This window comes from Sciurus carolinensis, chromosome X (genome assembly GCF_902686445.1).
Source record: "Sciurus carolinensis chromosome X, mSciCar1.2, whole genome shotgun sequence".
Taxonomy (NCBI): domain Eukaryota; kingdom Metazoa; phylum Chordata; class Mammalia; order Rodentia; family Sciuridae; genus Sciurus; species Sciurus carolinensis.
The window spans coordinates 27,793,530-27,812,518 of record NC_062232.1 but is presented as its reverse complement, the minus strand read 5'-3'; the positions used below and the strand labels follow the sequence as shown (position 1 = coordinate 27,812,518).

Here is an 18,989-nt window from a genome sequence, read left to right as displayed (position 1 = left end):
CCAATATACACTATATTTTGTGATTTTATGATCATATTTCACTATATATTACCTAAGTGCATTTTGTGATTCCAAAGTAAATTTTTAAATGAATCACAGAGTTGCTATGTATGAAATAATAAAATTAGTTAGATATGCATCTGGAATTTTGATTCATGATAGGCCTAGTAGCACAGCACCATTTTCTGTATAATGTAATCCAAGACTAATTAATGTGGTCAGTATAATTGGTTTAATTTAATGAAATTACCATTATCTCTCTTTTTACATGGTGTCATATAATCAGTTTTCTTAATCTGTTTGCTATTATCTAGAGAGTTGTGTGTGTGTGTGTGTATGTGTATAGTTAGAGGTTTTATTTTGTTTATCAATATAATTTTGGTAATATATTGGTATAATAATAACTACAATTTCATTTTTGATAATAAAAATCCTTTAAAACTACCTAATATCTGAATATAATAAAATATGACAGTTGAGATAGTTTTAAATAATGATGGAAAATTAGCTGGAACTGTATTATGTGAATGCAACTGGCCTGAAATTAATAAGACCATGTGCTGAAGAAAGCTTTATAAAAATAATCATTCAATTTGGTCTTCATACTTTTTTATACTTTCTGACTGTCATCATATTCTAATCAGGCTTCCTTCCAAACCACATTAATAATGTTTTTCTTGTTAGTGTTCATGTTTTCTATTAATATTTCTTATTCACACTTGATATCATGGAGAATTATGTTACCTGAATTCACTGTGTGATTTTTTTACAACTCACATTTTTTTCTGTCTTGAAATTTCTCTCCTCTCTTGATATCCGAAATTTGTATTTGTTTTTCATCTAATGATTTCACTACTTCTCATTATCCTTTATTGTTACTGCATAAGTTATATATTGCTGCAGTAGATTATTATCACGAACTAGTGATTTTAAACAACACACATTTATTATCAATTTTTGTGTGTCAAGAGTCTAAACACAGTTTAACTGGGTCCTCTACATTATGATCTCAAAAAGCTGTGATTGAGATATTGGCCAGGTCTATTTGATCTAGGTCTTGACTAGAGGAGAATTTGCTTCCAAGCTTACATGTTCTGAGCAGAATTTAGTTCCTTACAGTGTGTGAAACTGATAACCTCAGTTTCTTGCTGTTTTAAGGATACCCTTAATTTATGGCCATGTAGGCCACTTGAGGATGAAAACTTCAAGACAAGACAGGGAGAAAACATCTTAGCAAGTGACAGTCTTATGCAATGTAGTCACATACTTTCATTCACTTTTGGTTATCAGCAGGTCACATCACACACCCATACTCAAGGAGAGAATAGTAACTAAAGACATGAATACTAGGAGGCAAGGATTACAGGTGTCACTTTAAAGACTGTCCACCACAGTATCCTCTTCTACCATCTCCTTAAATTCTGTTACTCTCCAAGACTTTGTTGACCATCTCTTTTTAGAACCAAGACTAGAATAAAAGGTCAGTTGCCTGTTGAATATTCCACAAATACTCCAAACCAAACATATGCAGAATTAGCACCATCAGTCTCCAATCTTGTTCTTCCCCTACAAACCTAATCTTTTTGTGTTTGTCATACTTATCTCAGAGAATGGCATTACTAACAACACACTTTAAGAAAACCGGTCGTTTTTGTCTTTTTTTTAATATTTAACATTTACTTTATAGATTCTCACTGCTATCAATTTCCATGAATTAAATGCCTCCTAATGTGAAATCATTACTACCTAAAGATGGTATGATTATACATTTAGAATGTCCGAGACAATCAACAGGAAGTACTAAACAAGTGTATTTACTAATGTACTAGGTAATGTATTTACATGAAGACATCAATAGATTTTTTCCACATAGCAACAATAAAAAATTGGGATATAAAATAGAAGAATGGACCTCAATTACAATTGCAATAAAAATTAAAAGTAAATTTAAATATAAGAACTCTATAAAGAAAATTATAAAATTCCATTGAAGGACAAAATAAGATCTGAATAAATAAAATCCTATGTTCTTGGTAGGGGATTTGGTTCAATGATAAAGTGCTTGCCTGGTATCTGTGTGACCCCAGGTTTGATTCCCAGCACTACAATAAATAAATACATAAATAAATAAATGAATAAATAAATAAATCAGTAATGGCATTAGGGTAAAACATTGGAGAGTCCAAATGTAGTGTTGGAATTGATAAGGCCTTCCAAACTATGACCATGAATTTGCATGCTTCAAAGGAAAGATGAATAATGGAAGCAAAATTTATTTTTGGAAATATATGTAATACAAACACCAAAGGCAAAATGAAAAGGCAATGGACAAGTGCAAATTAAAATTACAATTTCACCTGAATGAATTGACACTAATGTAAATCTGATATTACAATTTGTTAACAGAGCTATGTGAAACAAATATTCACATACATTTTTGTGAGTAGAGAGAATATTGGGAACAGAACTATTAGTTGTGAGGGATACTTGGCAATATTTATAATAGTTCCAAATAGTTTTCATGATAATATTTTAACCCCTTATCTTAGGATATTAAGTCCAGCAGGGTGTGGGCTTGCTTTAAATTATGAGTATCACTTACCTTCACTCCCCTTAACAGAAATTCTCATTTCAATCTTCCATGTTTTTATAGACGCTGTTAAGTCTATAGGGAAAATCCTTCCTCATATCCCCTACTTTTCCTTTTACCTAAATCCCTTCAGCCTTCAAATTTACACTCAAGAGACATTATCCTCAGGATTCCTGCATCATTACTCTCTATTTCATTCTCTCTCTGGTTCCTTCTCTGATGATTCTCTGCAAGGTTCCATGGAGCTCTATGTATACCTCCATAAATTAATGTTTTAAACTCTTTTGTAAATATGGAGCTTTCTATCCCTAACTCCTAGCATAATGTGTGATACAGAGTCTAAAGTCAGTGCAAACTTCATTTATGAAATAATGAACATTGGTTTTTGATCGCTAAATGGACCACACTGCCACATAGTAATTTGAAACATACATATTATCAACACAGAAATATTTGAGTAACATTATAGAAAGCTATTCACCTTCTCATCTTCTTTTGACAGTGAATATATATTCAAATTCTAGGTTTACTTGTTTATTCCTTCAATGAATAACCCTACAAATATTTGACAGTGGCATTTAAATTAAAAATGTAATCAGCAAAAGACTACCAATACTGAGAATGTGGTCAGACAAAATCAGAATTATTGATTCACTGAAGTGAAGGACATTCCAGATAATGTCCTTCCAAAGGATGCAAGCAAACCTTGTACAGGTTAGGCTCCTGCTGAAGGATTATGAGGGGATCAGTTCTAGATTTGATATATTTTTTTCTGAGGTGGGATTAAGAGAAGGGGAGATTAATGAGGGATTTGATGCTTTCAGGAAGCAATGACACCTTATCAATTGGGTAAAACAGTAATAGATGGTAGTACAGCATATCTGGGGACTTCATTGAGATGAAATCACTTACAGAGAAGGATGGTACAGCTACTATGTGATCTTGGGAGAAATACCTCATAACTCTATAGCTGGTTCTATCTGTACCTTTGCCCCGGACTGATTATTTACAAGGATACTTTTTTTTCTTATTCAGACTGATAACAGGTTTTCAGATTTTTAGTCATGGACGTATTTTTACTCTTTCAATAGTTTTATCAAATTAAAACAATGAGAATGTCATATACCTTGGAGTATTAAATTTAGTTCTTTCTTGTACTAGTTTGGGACTTACAAAAATGAATTACATTTTTGTACCCCAATTACTTCATATGCAAAGCTGATTATTAACATTTTACCTAAGGAATTGCTATTTCAAGATTTAAATCATCTCAAATAAATTGCGTACATAACGGAGTATTTGTATAAGATAGGTATTAAACACACTATGATTAGTAGCAGTAGTAGTAGTAGTAATAGAAATACCAGCAGCCAAGTAGAATAGAACTTTGAAGGTCAGAACAAAGATTCCAAATTCAGTCTATGATATTATTGGAAGACATGGAGCAAAGTGCACTCTGACAGACATTTCAGATACCATTCCAACTTGTATTACTAATATGTCTATCATTATTTTTGTCAAATTTGGTACCATCAACCTGTCTCATACTCTTCTAAAGTACTAACTATTCAAAATATTTCAATTTCTTTAACAAAACTCTTGTATTTAGCTGCATGGCACATCCATATCTTTGAAATGAGGCCCTTTGCTACCAAAAACTTGGCTTGGAAAATTGAAAAGAGGAAAGTATAGGTCTGAAGAAAAAAAAATGATAAAAACCCCAACAATCCTCCTCAGTCTTCATAACACATTGCAGTGTTATTCCTCTGAATGTGCCACATTTTACTCTTTATTGATGAAAAAGTTATTTCTGAATTCAGAAGCCATATTTCAACCAGTCCGCGCAGTTCTTGTTAATTGTCAACTCTCACTTTAACATACTTGGTTGTTTTCAAGGAATAAAACTCACAGTAGGAAAATATGAAATCCCTCCAAAAGGTAAAGTCCTTTTGGCACAGTCTAACTTTCAAGAGTTACCCAGTCATGATCCATTAAAATTAATGAAAACCATGGTGTAATGTGTGCCTGGTGCATCTCTCACCTCAAAGGAATGTGTTTTTTAGCAGGAGGTTTTTTTTTTTTTTATGTAGCCTGACATTTCCATCAAGCCTTCTTTCTGTTCTTCTCTGGTCAAATATCTACTGAACATGTTTATTAGTAGTGATAAGAGAGAGACTACTCTATCAGTAAAAAAGACTAATCAGTGACTTGTGAAATATGATCTCAATTCGTAGCATAAATTCATGAGCTTTAAAATGGTACCCTGGATGAAGTTTAAAGATCAACAGGGCTTACACAATTTAAATAGCTATTTTGTAGTCTAACAGTTTATTTATATAAGAAGTCAATCATTTAGGGTTACGTTAACAGACAAAAAGTCTATGTATTATTTTGAAGGTTTGATCTTATTTATTTGTTACTCTTAAAAATTCTTATTTCTGACCAAACTAAGATTTAGAAGTACAAGTTCTCAGAGAGGACAGCATGTATCTCTTGGTGTTCTATTCCTGGTGTTTTTCATTGGCTTTTTTCATTCTCTTGGCCAAAAGTTTGACATATTCTGCAGCCTCCTCCTTGTTCTTCTTAGTAAGCTGTTTGTCCAGAGCAATACACCAGAACTTGTGTTGCAGGACACATGGAGTAACAATACGCTGAGTCTTCAGTGCTTTGGTCCTGGGTTTTTTACTTTCCTTGTTAAGAGTTTTCTGACAACATATTGGTGGACATCATCTTCATTAGAGACAATGAAAAGTTTGCAGATTCTAATAGCTCTTCTGAATCCCAGTTGACAAGGCACAGTAGTATCCAGTAATTTCAGGAATATCCTTCTCTTCCTTTTGTTTTTGGTACCAGGGACACTTGACCACATTCCCAGCCCCATTTTGTATTCTATTTAGAGACAGGTTCTCACTGAGTTGCTTAGGGTCTTGCTAAAGTATTGAGGCTGGCTTTGAACTTGCGATCATCCTGCCTTAGCCTCACAAGTTGCTGGGATTACAGGCATGCAACATTGCAATGGCTTCTTCTTTTTTTTTTTTTTTTACAATAACCAAGTTAAGAATGCTTAGATTGGCACCCATGATGCAACCTCAAACAGATTTGTGCTTTCTCTCTCCAGTTCACCTTGGACTATAACAGGGTTGTTCCTTACTCAGTAGTAGGCAAACATGGCCATGGGTCAAGACACCCTGCTATATGGGGAAACCTTGTTTTTAATTCCTGCCAGTGATTCGAACCACACAATCCTTCCCTTTTTTCACCCAGATCATCAACAGCAACTTCTGTGGCAATACACTTTTTATAAAAAGTACGAAGTTTGCATTCATCATCCACTTCCGTGAGTTTTTGGCAGCAAGTGGTTGGGAAGGAGATATTCAGCTTCATCTTGGTGCAGCTAATTGCTTACAAGGTGCCACGAAAAAGAAAGAAGTCTGTGTGTTCCTGATAATTTCCATTCTGACTGGAGGAAGGTGAAATCATATTATAGCTTTTATTTGCATTTTCCTAATTGATAGGGATATTGAATGTTTATTCAGATATTTGTTGATCATTTGTATTTTTTAAGTAGTATCACTTTCATTCTTTTGCCTATTTTCCATTGAGTTATTTGACTTTATGATTTTTTTTTAGTTTTTTATATATTATAGGTGTTGGTCCCTTGCCAGAGCAGCAGCTGGTGAAGATCTCTCATTCTATAGGTTCCCTCTTCGTGTTCTTAATTGTTTCATTTGCTGTGTAGAAGGTTTTTTTTTTTGTAAACAAATGGGATACATGTTGTTTCTCTGTTTGTACATGGAGTCAAGGCATACCATTTGTGTAATCATAAATTTACATAGGGTAATGATGTTTGATTCATTCTGTTATTTTTTTTCCTTCCCCCCACCCCTCCCACCCCTCCCACCCCTCTTTTCCCTCTATACAGTCCTTCCTTCCTCCATTCTTGCCCCCCTCCTTAACCCTAACCCTAAACCTAACCATAACCCTAACGCTAACCCCTCCCACCCCCCATTATATGTCATCATCCGCTTATCAGCGAGATCATTCATCCTTTAGTTTTTTGAGATTGGCTTATCTCACTTAGCATGATATTCTCCAATTTCATTCATTTGCCTGCAAATGCCATAATTTTATCATTCTTCATGGCGGAGTAATATCCTACTGTACATATATACCACAGTTTCTTTATCCATTCATCAACTGAAGGGCATCTAGGTTGGTTCCACAATCTGGCTATGGTGAATTGAGCAGCAATGAACATTGATGTGGCTGTATCTCTGTAGTATGCTGATTTTAAGTCCTTTGGGTATAGGCCAAGGAGTGGGATAGCTGGGTCAAATGGTGGTTCCATTCCAAGCTTTCTGAGGAATCTCCATACTGCTTTCCAGAGTGGATGCACTAATTTGCAACCCCACCAGCAATGTATGAGTGTTCCTTTTTCACCACATCCTCGCCAACACCTATTGTTGCTTGTGTTCTTGATAATCGCCATTCTAATTGGGGTGAGATGGAATATTAGGTAGTTTTGATTTGCATTTCCCTTATTACTAGAGATGTTGAACATTTTTTCATATATCTGTTGATTGCTTGTACATCTTCTTCTGTGAAGTGTCTGTTCATTTCCTTAGCCCATTTGCTGATTGGATTATTTGTTTTCTTGGTGTAGAGTTTTTTGAGTTCTTTATAGACTCTGGAAATTAGTGCTCTATCTGAAGTATGAGTGGCAAAGATATTCTCCCACTCTGTAGGCTCTTTCTTCACATTACTGATAGTTTCCTTTCCTGAGAGAAAGCTTTTTAGTTTGAATCAACCCTAGTTGTTGAATCTTGCTTTTATTTCTTGTGCTATGGGAGTCCTGTTAAGGAAGTCTGATCCTGAGCCAACAAGTTGAAGATTTGGACCTACTTTTTCTTCTATAAGATGCAGGGTCTCTGGTCTGATTCTGAGGTCCTTGATCCATTTTGAGTTGAGTTTGGTGCAGGGTGAGAGATAGGGGTTTAATTTCATTCTGTTGCATATGGTTTTCCAGTTTTCCCAGCACCATGTGTCGAAGGGGCTATCTTTTCTCCATTGCATATTTTTAGCCCCTTTGTCTAGCATGAGAAAATTGTATTCATTTGGATTTGTGTCCATGTCCTCTATTCTGTACCATTGATCTAGCTGTCTATTTTGGTACCAATACCATGCCGTTTTTGTTACTATTGCTTTGTAGTAGAGTTGAAGATCTGGTATTGCAATACCCCGTGCTTTGCTCTTTCTACTGAGGATTGCTTTAGCTATTCTGGGTTTCTTATTCTTCCAGATGAATTTCATAATTACTTGCTCTATTTCTGCAAGGTACATCATTGGTATTTTAATTGGAATTGCATTGGATCTGTATACCACTTTTGGTAGTATGGCCATTTTGCCAATATTAATTCTGCCTAGCCAAGAACATGGGAGATCTTTCCATCTTCTAAGGTTTTCTTTAATTTCTTTCTTTAGTGTTCTGTAGTTCTCATTGTAGAGGTCTTTCACCTAAAAGTTAAAGCACTGGGATTGCCTTTTATAATTTTTTTAAAATTTATTTTTATTGTAAACAAGTGGGATACATGTTGTTTCCCTGTTTTATCCTGGTATTTCCATATTCAACAGAGACCACGAAAGTTTAAACTTCCAGGAATAGCATGGAGAGGATGCAGTTTATAGCTGTACTTAATATCACCTTAGTTTGGGTTCCCCTAAATGTGAACTCATTGATAAGAATTTGAGTATGTGTGGCTTATTTGGGATATGAGCTAAGGAAATATGGAGACAAAAATGGGGATAAAACCAAGAAGAGGAAAAGAAATCTAAAGACTGCATTTTTGAGTAGTTTAAATCCATGGAAGAATAAACCTTGGAATCTTTCCATTGTGAAGTTAGGAAGCTGAAATACATACCTACGAACTCATGTCTCTTGCTGATTGAAGATTGCATCTGGGGCATTCACCTCCCTCCAGGGAATTTCTGGACTCCCACATTCAGAGAATAAATACAGGAATCTATAGATTGAAGTTGAGGTTGCAACAGCTTCTGCTATAACTCTGTAATATTCTTTTCCCTTACATACAAAATTTTGAAGTTTAATAATTTAACATTCATCTATGCCTTGTGACTTATTTCACACCATGATTTTTTAAAAATCATGATTAGAAATCTTTAGGTAGAATGATTCCACTACAATCCAATAGAATGTGGTTTCCATGAAGGTGGATTTTTTTTCCTGCTATTCATGTCACACACCACATAGAACCATTAGCTCATATTCAGTAAACTTTTGAGTAAATAAATATCTGTGCAACAAAAGTCAAAGTCAATGTAACTTAAACATGGGAAATGCATTATCACACATAAGAAATCTTCAAAAATGACAGTTAATTGTGATTCCTTTCTCAAAAATTTCCCTGACTCTAATCTCTACTAATGGTTGGCTTCTTTGAAAGACTTGGAGCAAGAGGACATACTCAAATCCAAGCAAGACTTTTACCTAAAAAGGACCAGAAAAAAAGAAAGAATAGAACCACTTCTGGAAAAACCTTCAAAAGATTATTGAAGAGCTTTTACTGAACCTCCCAGCGAAACTCTTCTTTGTGTCTCAGTGTTATAAATCACATAACATGCCCATATCTAAAACTAATGCAGGCAAAGATGAGGTTGCTCTTTCAACAATCAGCTTGGGAGTATAGTCAAACTCTCCAGAAGCATATGGGATGCATGCTACTACTCATTTGATACCTAAACAGAATTGGAGCTTTCCTAGGAATAAGGGAGGGGAAATGGAGACTGAGTAAGCATATATTTATTGGATGAGCAACCAAGAACATATTATACTTTTACATATTATTGCTACTAAATATTGACAGGATGTAAATCTATGCAAAAATAAAAGACAGCCTTGATGGTTATTATTACTTATTTGTAGCTCTTCTTCTAAGTTTCTTGGGGTAAGTTGGGGTAATTTGCTATTATTTCACAACATAGCACATGTATCTATGTATGAGTGCATGCTGGAGATGGGCTTTTCCTTTTTGGCCATATGGAAAAGTGAAAATGGACTGAAAATTACTATCTTTCCCTTGACAAGTTAATTATGCCTCATAATCAGTCACAGTCATTTGAACAGCATGGTTGCCGGAATGAGAATTAGTAGGATACCACAATGAACAAATGGGAAACATTTTGTAGAAGGAAATCTCTTTGACCAATACATAAATGTTGTAAATATATGATGAAAGAAAAACTATGTTTTAAAAGAGAAAACACAACTGAGTTAGTTAGGCAATTGGACAGATGTTAAGGAAATTTATTTATGTATCCAAAGAATAGAATTGTGTATACATTAATCTTATTGCACTCAACATATTATATATTATTTTATATCTATTTTCCTACTTGACAATTAATTTCTTTTTTCTTTGCCCCCCCCCCCTTTTTTTTTCTAATAGTGGTTACTGAAACTAGGAGCATTCTTCCACTTTGGCCCTTTTTATTTTTTATTTTGAGACAGGGTCTCACTAAGTTGCTAAGACTGCCCTTAAACTTGCAATCCTCCTCTCAGCCTCCCAAGTAGTTGGAATTATAGGCATGTACCACTGTGCCAGCTTTGACTATAAATTTCTTGAATTTAAGGACTGCTTTATCTTTTACTCTACTTCCAAGCATATTGTTTGTTATACAAATGTATGTTGCAGTAAATTAAATTAAATAATGTACTTAATACTTTTATAAACCACACACTAAATTACTTTATTGTATTCTATGGATTTAAATTTTTTTTTCAAAAGTTCAGTTGCTGGTAATGACTAACATTAATATTTCCCTAATAATTCTCACTATTTATCTTCATAATATTGTTTTCTGGGTAATGAAACTGTGGAAGATTAAAATGTTCTGGTATTTTTCCCAAGATCATGTTTTACATATATTTGCATATAATAAATTCACTCATGCTCCAAATTTTTTCATAGATAAATATAATATTATTGGTAGAAATGACAAATTTTGTAACTATTTCCAGACATTCCATAGCTAAAACAAAATGGTTAGCAAGAGACCTGATTCTTTCCGTACTTATCCACGCAAATATAAAATTTACTAGTGTGCTACATCTTTGTTATGTAGTTTCAAAACAATCATTTTCAATGCCTTCACAAAGTGTAACAGAATTGCTACACTGTGATTTAAGAACTATTTCCCTGCTGTTGTATGTTGAGGGTTTTCTCCCCAGCGTTTTTGTTTCCATAACCCAATGAACATGTAAGCATTAAGTTTCCATGTGAACATGTATGTTTCCACAGGGAAAATTCCTTGTTATGAATATAATGTGTGCTACTGCATCAGTATGCATTTATTTAGAATGACCTCAATAGGGGCTTGAAGAGTGGCTAAATCTTCTAGACACTTGATTTAGGGGAAGAGTCATTTATAAGATCCCTTGGTCTCCATTTCCTCATTTATTGAAAAGAGAGAATGATAGATTCTGAGCTTTCTCATGATGAATCTATTTGTCTGCAAAAACAAAACAAAATAAACTCCCAGAAAACCATTCAAGTTAAAAGGAACTTAAAATTAAAGGGAATTTTAAGAGAATCGAAAATCAAATACAAGCTTACCTGCAACTGAAACCAAAATGTTTGTGACCAAATTCCCTTCATCTCACCACCTCCCATTAATGTCTTGCTACATTCTTTGCATGCTGCCTTCCTTTTCCATTCTTGAACACAATCCATTGTGATGAAATGCAAATTAGGTCACTCTCTGTCCCTGAGGTTATATGACCTTCTGTGACTAATACTCATATACAACTTATAAGCAATTCTGTCTCTAAATTCCCAGAGGATGGGGACTACACATTCAGATTGGATCAGATATCTGTTCAGGCACAAGAGCAAGGAGTTATATGATGTTTAAGCTTTTCAGATTTCCATTCTTGTTTATGTTAAAGAAGGAAATCCCCTGGAAAAGGTATTCAGGTTGCAGGCATATCAAAATGTATTATTTATCACTTTACCATTTCTGGTAAAGTGAATAAATTCACTCTTCTTTCTCTAGTATTATTCATCAATAATATTATCAATATTATGGATTTCACCCTTCCATAATCTTTTACTATGTCTAATTTGCAGGACACAGTACTATATGTTGTAGAAACAAACAAAACATAAGACATACTCTCCTACATCTTTGTTCATTTAACTTGAGAGCTTGTTAGAAATGTAAAATCTGCTGTATAAGAATCTGCATTTTACCCAGATTCTCAATAAGTTCTGTAAGTACTGTGCCTGCATTATGTATTATTCCACTGGAAGTCAGAACACATGAGGCATTTAATTCCTGGATCTGTTTCTAACCTAATTTGTTCAGTTCTATGTCTATTTCTAGTCAATAACAAACTGATTGCTCTCAGTGTTGCTAGACCATGGAACAATTTTCTTCTCTGTGTATAAAGTAAGAGCTTTTGTCTTGATTACATAAAGTTCATCAATTTTATTTTGTATATGTGTTCCTATTGAAATCTCTGATTCATAATTGCTCTGGTAAAAGTCAATGCAGTATAATAATGTCTAGAAATCTAGTTTGTCTGTGTACAACCTTTAAGTAACTTCCATTAAAGATGTTATAAAACTTCCTTGTTTTCAGATGGAGTGAAAATATATTTCAAACTAAACGGTTCCTAGGATGGATTTTTTTTTTTTAACTCATAGTTAAACCAGTTTTTTCTTCATGGAATTTGCATGATTTTTACTACAAATTAAAAGAATAGATATCTATTACCCTATCTGCTTTCTATAATTAGACATTTGCTATTAAATTCCTTCCTAGCCACCACATACAGAAATTAATAGCATTTAAAGGAAAATAGATTTTTTGAACTTTTATTTGATTTTTCATCAATGTGTTCTTGATGATTTGATATAAACAAATACATTTATTAAGGTACTTTGTGTAATAAAGGGTTTGAACTTCATAATAAACTGAATTAATTTCAACTGTGACATTCATTTCTAACTTTTTTACTGCTGCATTGAGCACCACTAGCAGGGTGCAATGCCACTGGTTATGGGAGTGTTGAAAACACATGGTAGGCTATAAGCAACTGTGCCTGCCAAGGCAAAATACTTACTCTGAGATGACATTAACAGGAATAGCAAGGACATTCCTTTTCTCCTCCTCCTGTCTTCCAATCTTTTCTGATGTCTTTGCTGGCAAAAGGTAAGTGATTTTGCATAGTCCCATCTCAACTGTCACTTAGAAGATTATCAAAGGGTAAATTCAAAGGGAGGTATGCTAGATACATAACAAGCACAGTCCTTCCATTTGGCTATGTGACATTAAATTACAAGCTTCACCACATATTATCACATATTTGAACTTCTATGCAACAGGAATAATGACTTCTTCATGCTTCTGCTAACAACATACACCAATACTTTGTACAAAAACACTTACCTCCTCTTTCCTAAAAAAGGAGCTACAATGTCCCAACTGATGTAGTGTATGTTGTTGTACAACGTTAAGTCATTTCTTATTTCAGTCACAATCTCATGTGAATTCTTGGATGAGAGCATTCAGACTAAGTAGTAAAGTTAACTACACTCCAAATCCTCATAAATCATAGTACTTGAAAATGATAAAGAGTGAAAAAATAAACTAAATGACATCTTCATATACACACGTTTAACAAGAAAGAAAGTATGCATATCTCTTGTATTTGATATTTTTATAGATTATCAGAAGACCAGAATTGGTATTTATAATTTTCTTCTACAACATTCCATATTATCTTTGTCCTTAACAGGTACTTTAATTAATATTCCTTGAATGACCAAAAACTACATAACTAAACATATGAATCCTCATTTTTTTCTCTAGGTTTTTGTTTTAATCAATGCAACTTTACTTTTTCTTTTATTTTGTTTGTAATCTGTAACAATAAATTCAGCCAGCGTGGTAGCCAACCCCCTTATTTGTTCACTTGCTCAGAGGCATATCACAAATGTCCATGTATTTTATCAAAATGTATCTTCCTAATTTCTGTTCATCAGGTCCAGCCAGTCTGATTTTATCAATACATGGTGTAATACTTAGTAGATTCTCCCAGGCCCAACATTATGAACATCTCTTTCAATCTCTTTATGCCAGAAAGTAGGTACATTGACATAGCCCTGAGACAAAGCAATGAAAATGCTACTGCTCCTTGCAAACTGGTATAGAGATAAAAGCATTTGCCAGATCAATAATTATGTACCCTTGCTGGGGCTGTGTTGATTTGTTCCAGTAAAGATACCACAGCTGTAACAGCTGCTGTAATTAAATCACCATCTCATTAAGTTTACAATAATTCACAGTCAGTCTCCAAGATATGCACAGGCCAAACAAGTGAGTTAAATTGAATGTACATTTCTCAAGTCTTTGATGGCATGACTCATCTCAGCAGTTTCCTTTGGGAATCAAAAGTGCTTTTGGTTTATTTTCCTGGTGGGGAAAGGAGTCAGGAGGCATGCATTTAGTTCTTTCTATGCCAACTGTCATTCATGGTTCAGGGAGGCAATTATACATTAAAGAACTGGAAAAAATACCACAAGGTAACGTTTTGCTCTACCAGCCCTAAGGGAGAATGACTTAGGCCAATTCTAATTTTATCACCTGACTACCATGTTTGCACTGAACTAATAGACTAGAACAGCATTTTTGTTCCCCACAAATTCTTGTCAATTCATATCAGTGTCTAGTAATCCCAGTAACATCTGAATATTTCTCTTTCTCTGGTATGTAATGACATTTGTAAGTGAATTTGGATCATCTTGGGAGGGCTCAAAGAAAGATTCACAGTACTTAATGTTGTACACTGACATACACTACATCTGTTGGTATAAGAGCTACAGTTGCAAAAATAAGTCTTTATTCTGCATTTTATGTTTTATGTAAGATACATTATATATTCAAAATATATTAAAACTAAATTTAAAATTACATTGCACACAAGCTGTCACAAGTATGAATTCCAATTAATCAATCAGATGAAATTATAGAAATATTTCACCTTTACATATATAATCCCATACTTTGGTAGGTGTATTCATACCAATAAATTCAGCTTGTTCCAATAATTTATATCATTGTAGGCTTAGATTCATCTATATAGATCCATCTACATAGCATCTACCCCAATTGCATCTTTTTAGGATTTGAACCGGAACATTCTGGAGTGTGATCTCATCAGATGGATGGTATATTTATATTGATATTCATCTATATATTCATGTACACATTCATGCACATATTCACAATCATTCATGTACATGTAACTGTACATTCATATTCCTATTCATGCACTTTTTCTTGTACATGTACACACATATGAATGTATATCTTAATGTACATGTACATGTACCTATTCATTCATGTACACATACACATCCATATTCATGTACGTGTACATATACATTTATATAGTCATATTTGTGAACATTATATTCATATTGATATTCATTAACATTCATTTAATGCACGTATTCATATATACATATTGCATATATATTCATATTCATATTCATATCCTTGTACATATTCATGCCCTTATACATGTTTGTATTCATCTATATATTTGTATTCCTGTACATGTACATTTTTATATATTAATAGACATTCATATTCATATGCATATTTGTATACACATTCATATACTCATTCGTATTCATATATATTTACATTCATGTTCATGCATTTTCATATTAATTTTAGTATTTATGGCAAACATACATATTCATACTTAGTGTACACATGTATTCATATATATTCACATAAGTATTAATGTTCATATCTTCTTTCATATCAATTCATATTAATGTACATATTCATATATACACATATTCATATTCATGTTCATACACCTAAACATTCATATTGAAGGTGAAAGCTTTAAATATAATAAGTGAACATACATTTCACTGTTCATTAATTTTGACTTCCCCTTTCATACTTTGAGGGTAGAATGGGAAAACTCTGGAATGAGAAAATAGCAGAAGGACTGTACAGAAATTAATTCATCGGATCATGTGGAGTATACAAATTGCTACCTCCCTTATTAGGTGGAGGGTATGGGGACTTAACTTTCCAAGGCATGAAGGACATGGGACTGACCACCCAAAGGGAACTATTCCTCTCACTTGATGGAGGGCATGGAGTTTCATGCCAAAATCTAGGGCAGGTACTAGGGTATATGTTACAGATTCATCTGTATAGATTCATCTTTTGAGAGTGAGGGTCTTTGGTAACTTTTCTTATTTATTTTGTAGAAATTGGCTTATTTCTAGTTTTATGTCTCTTCTGGTGTCTGACTTGGTAAATTTGTTTGTTTTTCCGAGTTATTCATTTATTCTATGTTCTAACGTGAATTTGCATAGAGTTTTGGAATTTAGTCTACACTAATCTTGATAACTTCATTTTGTGTTTAATTCTGCTTTTCTTTATTTGCATATTAGTGTTCTCCTGTTTTCCTTGATTAGCTTAGGTAGCGATTTGTCTATTTTATTTTTTCAAATAGTTAGATTAAATTTTAGTGCTAGCAAACCCAGTAGCAACAAGTACACTTAACTCTCAAAATTTATTTTCTAATACAATTTGCTAATACGAAGAAGCAGGACTTTTTGGATAAATGACTGACTCTAGGCCTGGGACATTCACTATATTAAATGTACCTGAGGCATTTTTGGTGCCAGAAAGTAAGAAAGTTCTCAAAACCAAGGAAGCAAACAAGTGGATGGGTGCATTTCAGGAGTAAACTGAAAGAGCTCCATATGGCCAGAGTTGGAAAAATTTGAGATACAACGTAAATAAATAAATTATTAGATTACAACTGAAAGTATAAAGGTAAATATTAATGAGTCCATACTGATATAAAGAAATTGTTGAGTGAAAAGCTAAATGGAGGAAGAGACAAATCTCCCATGTAGAAGAATTTCAAATATAGTATGGAGATATTCTTCCCTTAAAGAGACAGAACAAAATTTGGTATTTTTTCAAAGAGTACAGTTTGGAAAGAAAAAAGTCATTTTATAGTTGATAAACCTGATTGACTCTATTTTAGCCTAGTGATCAAGACAGGTCAATATCAACACTAGTAAATCATGTTAATATTTGTACAATTACTGGATGTGATGAAAATGATAATTTCCTTACATGGGTTTCCTCCTCTGCATTAGTCAGGGTCCCAATAGAGATAGAAGCAATAGGATGGATAGATAGATGGTAGATAGATAGGTAGATAGATGATAGAAAGATAAATTTATTATAAGGAACTTTTCACATTATTACAGAGCTTTAGAAGTTTCCACCATCCATAGGGTGAGTTTGAAAACTGGAGACCCAAGAGAGCTAATGGTATAATTTTAGTTCATATCCAAATATCTCAGAACCAGGAGAACTGATATTATATCTCTAGTCCAAAGACCAGCAGGATGAAAACCCAGAAAGTTCTGATAGTTCAGTCAGCACCAGAAAGCAGGAAAAATAATATGTTTTCAGTTTTAAGGTCACGAATTCACAGGCAGTAGGAATTCTCCTTTACTTTGGGGAGTGTCAAGCATTTTGTTCTATTTATGATTTCAGGTGATTGCAGGAAGTCCATTCACACTAGGGCTGGCAATCTGCTTTACATGACTCTCAGTTTAAATTTTAATTTTCCACAAAATTCCTTCACAAGAAACACTCAGAATAATGTTTGCCCAAATATCTGGGCATCTTGTAGCCCAGACAAGTTGATATATACAGTGAATTATCATATTCATAAAAGCCATAGTGTCAGCCTAACCATATGAAAATCATTAGACAAAATTCAAGAGAGCTATCCTAAAAAAAATACTTGAGCAGTACAGGTAAAATATTTGAAAGTGATTAAAGATGAGGAATGCCTGAGGAACTGTTACATCCCAGAGGAGCCCAGGGAGACATGACAATTAATTTTAATATGGTATCCTGTATGATATTGGATAGAAAAGGAGTATTAGGTAAATACTAAGGAAATTTCATTATAGACTTTAGTTTGTAAAAATTTATCTATATTTGTTCATTAATTATAACAAAGACATCATACCAAGGCAAGATGTTAATAATGGGGGAAACTGGTTGTTTGGTATGGGACCAACCTGTTTTCTTCTGATTTTGTTGTTGTATCCTAATTTTATTATATATTTTGTATGAGTGATTTTTGTGTTAATTCTAATTTTGAAAAACTTTCAGTGCATTTGTAGCCTATTATATGGCCAATTTATATAAATGGTCCTTGGGTCCTTCAATATCATGTGAATTTTCATTCATAAAGCAAGGAATACAACATATGGCCAAATACCTACATTAAAAAATACATTTATATCTTCCATATATTTATTTTTGATCATGGGATCCTTTTTTGGTCTATAGTATATGCATTTAAATCTGTATATCTCCTTATCTCTTCCTGTATCCCTTTGTAGTTCCTACTTTATGGATATTGCTGCTATGTAATCAGTTGCTTAGATCTTTTTAATGTGTACAGCATACCATTTTTTCACAGGTATAATCCTAAAGCACATATGTATATAATTTATGTAATATGCATATATATTTCTATTTATCTACCTATGTATAGACATAAGAATCTATTGTAATTTCAGGATTACATGCAAATTATAATTTTAAATTTTCATCATTCTTTCACTAATTTGATCTTATTATTTGTGAACTTAAATGCCTGCATTTTCTGTATTCAGTAATTTCCTTGAATTTTTATTTCTTTGCTTTTCATATTTATATTCTCTATATCCCTTATTTGCCTCTTATTTAGTCTTTGTTTCTGAAACAATTGTCTTTCTTTGTGAGCTTTTCATGACTTTCATTCATTTAGTCTCACATCCTTCTCCCAACTATCTAGCAGTCATTTCCTTTCATCCAAGAATACTTTCTGTCAATTACTCTTTTTCTGTTTTAATTTATTCTTTCACAAATGTTGTTACTGCCTTCATATTTCTTCATTTCATTTTGGAGTGTTAATTTACATTATCATTTCTTATTTGTTTCAATATCTTTTCACTTGTGATTTGTCAATGTGTATGAGAAAGATGTGTGATCCATTTTCATGTTTTCTGGATGCTGTCTTTGAAGAGTCAGACTGAATTTATTTCCAATCATTCATATTTGGATGAGATGACAGTAGATATGTGGGTTTACTTCTTGGATTTCTGTTCTGTTCCATAAGTCTGTACATTTCTGTGCCAATACTGTGGGATTTTGGTTACTGCAGGCTTGTAGCATATTTTGAAGTGAGAAAGTATGATGATTCTTGCTTTTTGTTTTTGTTCAAGATGGATTTGACTATTCAGGGATTTAGGAGGTTCCATTTATA

The 18,989-nt window shown here is 33.4% G+C and overlaps 1 pseudogene; it reads right to left on the bottom strand.

Moving 5' to 3' along the window:
- Window positions 1-5,037: 5,037 nt before the first annotated feature.
- LOC124972165 (40S ribosomal protein S6-like) lies at window positions 5,038-5,974 on the bottom strand (annotated as a pseudogene).
- Window positions 5,975-18,989: the final 13,015 nt, after the last annotated feature.